Below are 8,043 nucleotides of genomic sequence, written 5' to 3' on the forward strand. Positions count from 1 at the left end.
ACGCTAGGTTTCCGTCATCTAGCACCTATGGGAGCCTTTCGACCTCAGACATCGGCTTCTAGAGAAGCAGCGTGGCTCAGTGGAAAGAGCCTGGGCTTGGGGGTCAGAGGTCATGGGTTCGAATTCCTGCTCCGCCACTTACCAGCTGTGTGACTCTGAGCAGGTCACTTAGCTTCTCTGTGCCTCAGTTACCTCATCTGTACAATGGGGATCAACTGTGAGCCTCGCGTGGGACGACCTGATTACCCTGGATCTACCCCAGCGCTTAGAACAGTGCTCTGCGCTTAGTAAGCGCTTAACAAATACCAACATTATTATTATTACGTTCTGTTCTGCTTTCTCCCGGTTGAGAGCTGACTAGAAAAGGCTCCCAGAGCCCTTTGAACTTCCACCTTCTGTTAATCTCATAGAGAAACTGCTTGCTGCCGCTCTGTAACTTCAGCAGGACCCTTGCGAGTGCTCCCGCAGATAGGATTATCTGGGCAAATTGGGTCCCCAAATTTGGCCCAATATCTGGCATTTCAATCTGAGGGGTTTTGGCTTAAGGCCTATTTTCAATTTTTATGATGTGGGTGTATATAGTTGCCTTTCCTGGTGCTTGATGGTGAAATTTTGTGTGTGAGTGTGTTCCTGAAAAGGCCATTGTGCAATCCACGGTCCCGATTGCAGCATGCTTGAACAGAGACCAGCCCCCGCTGGGTTGTGATGTTTGCTGTTCGCAGCGCCTGGTACTTGTGCTTTTTCGCTTTCGCCTCCTTGTCTTGAGATCCTTTCCAAACCCCTGCCCAAACCTAGCCGCCCTTCTGCACGGCAGGGTGCTCTGTTAATCTATGCTACCCTACGGTGTTCCGCGGGACTAGTGGAAAGAGCGGGGGCTTTGGGAGTCAGAGGACTGGGTTCTAATTCTGGTTCCGCTACTTACCTGCTGTGGCATTTGGGGCGTCACTTAAAGATCTCTGAGCCTCAGTTTCCTCATCTATAAAATGGGGGTTCCCCCTTAATTAGACTGGGAATCCCATGTGAGACAGGGACCGATTAATTTGTATCTACCCCGATTCTTATAACACTGCCGGGCACAGAGGAAGTCCTTAACAGATACAATCATTTCTATCATTATTATTCTTCTCAGTTTTCAGCTGGGATCCAGTTTGGGGGAGCAGCATGGTTTGATACTTTGCTTTACTCTGCACGGGAAGCGGCGTGGCTGAGCGGAAAGAGCACGGGGCTTGGGAGTCAGAGGTCGTGGGTTCTAATCCCAACTCTGCCGCTTGTCAGCTGTGTGACTTTGGGCAAGTCCCTTGACTTCTCTGTGCCACAGTTACCTCATCTGCAAAATGGGGATGAAGACTGTGAGGACCATGTGGGACAATCGGATTACCTTGTATTCCCTCTCAGCGCATAGAACAGTGCTTGGCACATAGTAAGCGCTTAACAAATGTTCTTCTTTTCTGTGAGAAGCGGCATGGCTCAGTGGAAAGAGCCCGGGCTTGGGAGTCAGAGGTCATGGGTTCGAATCCCGGCTCTGCCACTTGGCAGCTGTGTGACTGTGCCAAAGTCATTTCACTTCTCTGGGCCTCAGTTACCTCATCTGTAAAATGGGGATTAAGACTGTGAGCCCCACGTGGGACAACCTGATTACTCTGTGTCTACCCCAGAGCTTAGAACAGTGCTCTGCACATAGTAAGTCCTTAACAAATACCAACATCATTATTATTATTATTATTATTATTAAGTCACTTAACTTCTCTGGGCCTCAGTTACCTCATCTGCAAAATGGGGATGAAGACTGTGAGCCCCACGTGGGACAACCTGGTTACCTTGTATCTACCCCAGCGCTTAGAACAGTCCGTGGCACATAGTAAGTGCTTAACAAATACCAACATTATTACTTTAAATAAATAGAATTATAGCTATATGCATCATTAATAAAATAAATAGAATAATAAATATGTACATATGTGCACAAGTGCTGCGTAGTAAGAGTAGTCTAGACCAGTCTTGCTTAGTGTTATGATATGGACTCTGCTTCTAGCCATATTAATCAATCAATTGGATTTATTGAGCACTTACTATGTACAGAGCACTGTACTAAGCACTTGGGAGAGTACAATACAACAGAATTAGCAGACACCTTCCCTGCCCACAGTGAGCTTACAGTCTAGATGGGGAGAGAGATATTCATATAAGTAATTTATAATATATGATTTCGAGATATGTTCGTAAGTGCTGTGGGGGTAGGAGTGGGGTAAATATCAAATAACCAAAGTTCACAGATCCAAGAAGCAGCGTGGCTCAGTGGAAAGAGCACGGGCTTTGGAGTCAGGGCTCATGAGTTCGAATCCCAGCTCTGCCACTTGTCGGCTGTGTGACTGTGGGCAAGTCACTTAACTTCTCTGTGCCTCCGGTCCCTCATCTGTAAAATGGGGATTAAGACTGTGAGCCCCACGTGGGACAACCTCATTCCCCTATGTCTACCCCAGTGCTTAGAACAGTGCTTGGCACATAGTAAGCGCTTAACAAATACCAACATTATTATTATTAGCAGTACTTAATTTAATAAGTTTATGACCTTTTGCATCATCATATAGCAGCCTGATATATCAGGATAGGGTGGTTATTCCCTTAAAATTTCAACAACGAACCAGACTCTCGCTAACTTGCTAACTAGTTACACACCCCCTGAGCAAAACCTTTTTAAAAGCACAGCTCCTCCAGGAGGCCTTCCCCGACTAAGTCCTCATTTCCTGTCCTCCGGCTCTCTTCCAGCGCTCAGAACAGTGCTCGGCACATAGTAAGCGCTTAACAAATACCGCCGTTGTTCTGCGTCACTCCTGCCTTTGGATTCGCACCCTTTATTCACCCCTCCCTCAGCCTGGCAGCATGCGTGTACGTGTCCGTAATTTATTTGTTTACATTAATGTCGGCCTCCCTCTCTAGACTGAAAAGGTCATGATCAGGGAACCTGTCTACCAACTCTGTTATATCGTACTCTGCCAAGCGCTTAATACAGTCCTCTGTACCTAGTAAGCACTCAATAAATACGATCCATTTCAGAAAAGCCTTGAGGATTGGGAAAGCAGTAGTCTCCTGGATGTGAAGGGGAAGTTCCGGGATGATGGGAGGGTAGCGTGCCTTAGTGGCTAGACCATGGAGCACAAAGTCAGAAGGGCCTGGGTTTGAATCCCAGCTCACCTACTTGTCTACTGGGTGACCTTGGGCACTTCTCTGTACCTCTGTAAAATGGGGATTAGGACTGTGGGACATGGACCGTGTCCAACCTTGTATCTAGCCCTGGGCTTAGTACAGCGCCTGGCTCCTAGTAAGTGCTTAACAGATACCGTAAAAACAAACAAAGTGTTAGTAAGAGGGCAACAGCAAGAAAGATGAGAAAGAGGCATGGTGAGTAGGTTGGCTTGAGAGGAACTAAGTGTGCAAAATGGATTGGGGGAGGAAAGCTTTCATTCCATCATTCTTCATTCAATTATATTAATTAAGTGCTTACTGTGTGCGGAGCACTGGACCAAGCAGTCGGTACACTTCAAGGCTCTCCATCACCTTGCTCCCTCCTGCCTCACCTCCCTTCCCTCCTTCTACAGCCCACCCCGCACACTCCGCTCCTCTGCCATCAACCTCCTCAGAACGATGCCTCGTTCTCCCCTGTCCCGCCATCGACCCCTGGCCCACGTCCTACCTCTTCAAATCTGCTAAACAGTCACACTTCCCCTCTTCAAAGCCCTACTAAAGGCTCACCTCCTCCAGGAGGCCTTCCCAGACTAAGCCCCCCTTTTCCTCTGCTCTCCCTGCCCTCCCCATCACCCCGTCTCGCTCCCTCCACTCTACCCCTTCCTCGCCCCACAGCACTTGTGTGTATATATGAACATTTTTACAATTCTATCTATTTTATTAATGATGTATATATATCTCTAATTCCATTTATTCATACTGATGCTATTGATGCCTGTTTTCTTGTTTTGATGTCTGTCTCCTCCCTTCTAGACCGTCAGCCCCTTGTGGGGGGGACTGTCTCTGTTGCTGAACTGTACTTTCCCAAGCGCTTAGTACAGTGCTCTGCATACAGTAAGTACTCCATAAATATGATTGAATGAGTGAATGGGAGAGTTGAATATAACGATAACAGATCCGCTCCCTGGGAAACCAAGCCCTATTTTCTAATTCATCCTCTTTGTCTCTTCAGATAGCTAGATAAGTAGAGGCATTCTTTAACTTTAGGAAACTGTAGGTATGAGGATATATGCATCCACACAGTTTCAAGTTTTAGACTGCTTGCATTCCTGCCCCATTTATAGTGGGTAAACGTCTAGGTTCCCCACTTGAACAGAAAAGAGATGTATTTCCAAGGGGCAACTGCTCTGGGGTGGGGTGGCTGAAAGGGGAAGGAAGGAAGGCAATAGTGGAATGGGGAACTCTGGGAGAATAATCATAATAACAGTGGGGATATTTGTTAAGCACTTACTACTATGTGTCAAACACTGTTCTAAGCTCTGGGGTAGATACAAGGTAATCCTGGATAATAATAATAATGTTGGTACTTGTTAAGGGCTTACTATGGGCAGAGCACTGTTCTAAGTGCTGGGGTAGACACAGGGGAATCAGGTTGTCCCACACGAGGCTCACAGTCTTCATCCCCATTTTCCAGATGAGGTAACTGAGGCACAGAAAAGTTAAGTGACTTGCCCACAGTCACAGAGCTGACAAGTGGCAGAGTCGGGATTCGAACCCATGACCTCTGACTCCCAAGCCCCGGCTCTTTCCACTGAGCCACGCAGTCCCGGTCCCCCATGGGGCTCCCAGTCTTAGCCTTCATTTCGCAGATGAGGGAACTGAGGCACAGGGAAGGTAAGTGACTTACCCAAGGTCACACAGCAGACAAATGTGGATCCGGGATTAGAACCCAGGTCCTTCTGACTCCCAGGCCGGTGTTCTATCCACTAGTCCAGGGTGGGGCTGTGTGTGGGAGCAGCACTACAGTCAATCAATCAATCGATGAATGGTATCTACTGAGCACTTACTATGAGCGGAGCACAGTACTAAGCTCTTGGGAGAATACAATACAACAGAATTAATGGACCTATTCCCTGCCTATAATAATAATAATGATAATGATGGTATTTGTTAAGTGCTTACTAAATGTACCAAGCACTTTTCTAAGCGCTGGGGTAGATACAAGGTAATCAGGTTGCCCCACGTGGGGCTCACAGTCTTCATCCCCATTTTACAGAGGAGGTAATTCGGGTCCAGAGAGGTTAAGTGACTTGCCCAAAGTCACACAGCTGACAAGTGGTGGAGGCGGGATTAGAACCCATGACCTCTGACTCCCAAGCCCGGGCTCTTTCCACTAAACCATGCTGCTTATAATGACCTTAAAGTCTTTCATTCAGTAGTATTTATTGAGCGCTTACTATGTGCAGAGCACAATACTAAGCACTTAGAATGTACAAATCGGCAACAGATAGAGACAGTCCCTGCCCACTGACGGGCTTACAGTCTTCAGACTGTAAGGGTGTTCGTTGGTGGCCCCGCCAACCGAAGACCCAACTTGAGGGTCACTGTCGGCTCCAAGAAAAGCCACTTTAACGACCAAAGCGGCAGACCTTGGGCTAAGATGACTGCCCAAATTAAGACAACACACACATTCATCAATTTTAGCTTCCTTTTTCCCTCAAGTTATGAAGAGAGAAATAAACGGACCGCAAGCCGATCCTCAGAGGCCGGGTCTCAAGGGAATGAACGGGCAGCTCTTCACAACCCCCAGAAAACTTCCAACTGACTTCCCTCCCTCTTCCCTCAGGAGATCCTGGCACTTCACCACCTCTACTGCAGAGGAGTCAGACTGTTTCCTGCAGATTCTGAAGGTTCACAGAATGTTCCAAACAATTCTGGTGAAGAGATTTCATTCATTCAGTCATTCAATCGTATTTATTGAGCGCTTACTGTGTGCCAAGCAATTGCACCAAGCTCTTGGGAGAGTGCAGTACAACAACAAACAGAAACATTCTGTGCCCACAGCGAGCTCACAGTCTAGAGGGGGAGACAGACATTAATATACATTAATAAATGAATAAATACATATATAAACTACAGATACATACTCAGATATGTACATATGTGCTGGCGGTTGGGAGGGAGGATGAATGAAGGGTGTAAGTCAGGGTGACGCGGAAGGAAGTGGGAGAAGAGGAGAGGAGGGCTTAGTCAGGGAAGGCTTCTTGGAGGAGATGGGCCTTCAACTGATCCAACTGCCAGGCCTATATTGTGACCTGATTATCTACCAGAGGTGTACCACATCAATATATGTAGGGTCTTTTTGTTAGAGGCAGGGAAAGAGCACTCCCCCCGACATTCCCCTACCCAATTTAAATCGCTCCCGATCCTCTCCTGAGGATAGACATTTTGAGGGAACCCAATCTAGTACTTTATATACAGCAGACACTAGTAGAGTGCTCTGAAAAAAAGCCATCCCTCAGTATCACACTCGGCACATAATAATAATAACAATAATGTCGGTATTTGTTAAGCGCTTACTATGTGCAGAGCACTGTTCTAAGCTCTGGGGTAGATACAAGGTCATCAGGTCGTCCCACGTGAGGCTCACAGTCTTCATCCCCATTTTGCAGATGAGGTAACTGAGGCACCGAGAAGTGAAGTGACTTGCCCACAGTCGCAGAGCCGACAAGTGGCAGAGTTGGGATTCGAACCCACGACCTCTGACTCCCAAGCCCGGGCTCTTTCCACTGAGCCACGCTACTTAATAGACCCTGAAAGCCACTCCACGACATAACTTTCCTCACTTCGGTCAATACCATTCATTCATTCATTCAATAGTATTTATTGAGCGCTTACTATGTGCAGAGCACTATACTAAGCGCTTGGAATATACAAATTGGCAACAGATAGAGACAGTCCCTGTCCTCTGACGGGCTTTCAGTCTAATCACCCCCATCCTCCTCATCCCAGCCTCAATCTAAGTGTCGGCCTCCACTCTTCCCTAACGTTCAACTCTCATAGTCAAGTCTATTGCTGAATCCTGCCATTTTTTCCTGCACATTTCCTGGTCTTGTCTGGTCTTATGCCGTCGAGTCACCTCCGACCCATAGCGACGCCATGGACACATCTCTCCCAGAACGCCCCACCTGCATCTGCCATCGTTCCGGTTGTGTATCCATAGAGCTTTCTTGGTAAAAATCCAGAAGCGGTTTACCATCGACTCCTTCCGTGCCGTAAACTTGGGTCTTTTCCCTCGATTCTCTCCCGTGCCGCTGCTGCCCAGCACAGGTGAGTTTTGACTTGTAGCAGATTGCCTTCCACTCGCTAGCCACTCCCCAAGCTAGGAATGGAATGGATATGCCTCTGCTTGACTCTCCCTCCCAAGGTCGAGACTGGTAGAGGACTGGAAACTCTCCAGATGCGACTCTGAGAGGGAACATCTCCTGCATTCACCCCTTAATCTCCACCTAAATTGCTACCACTGTGGTACACCCCCCTCTAGACTATAAGCTCACTGTGGGCAGGGAATGTGTCTGTTTATTGTTGGATTATACTCTCCCAGGCACTTAGTACAGTGCTCTGGAAACAGTAAACTCTCAATAAATATGATTGAATGAATACAAGCGCTGGTCTCGACTTAGTTGGATTATAGCATTAGCCTCCTCGCTGGTCTCCAAGCCTCATTAGCCTCTTCCCCCCTTCAATTTACCCTACACGCTGTTGCTTGCATCATCTTCCTGAAGCATCGACAGTTTGGCACACATCTATCCTCTCCACAGAACCCTTCGATGGATCCTTACGTCTCTTCTCTTCAGATAAAAACACCTCACCATTAGCTCCAAGGCTCTCCAACATCCGGCCCCTCCTAACCTGATTGTTTTCTTTGCCCGCTATTCCTCAACAAGCTCGTTGTGGGTCCCCCTGACCCCACCTTCTAGCTGAACTTCACTTTCGATTCTCCTTCCTTGTTTCCTTCCCGCATACTATTCTTCCAACTTGGAACTCCCTCCTTGCCTCTCTCCCTCCCTCCCCACATCA

At 47.6% G+C, this 8,043-nt stretch overlaps 1 non-coding gene across 1 annotated transcript; it reads right to left on the bottom strand.

The window, feature by feature from the left end:
* Positions 1-7,303: 7,303 nt before the first annotated feature.
* Positions 7,304-7,441, bottom strand: LOC114810580. The gene has a single exon (XR_003758276.1). It is a non-coding gene; the product is annotated as a small nucleolar RNA SNORA7 (small nucleolar RNA).
* Between the last annotated feature and the right edge of the window lie 602 nt (positions 7,442-8,043).

This window comes from Ornithorhynchus anatinus, chromosome 3 (genome assembly GCF_004115215.2).
Source record: "Ornithorhynchus anatinus isolate Pmale09 chromosome 3, mOrnAna1.pri.v4, whole genome shotgun sequence".
Lineage (NCBI taxonomy): Eukaryota > Metazoa > Chordata > Mammalia > Monotremata > Ornithorhynchidae > Ornithorhynchus > Ornithorhynchus anatinus.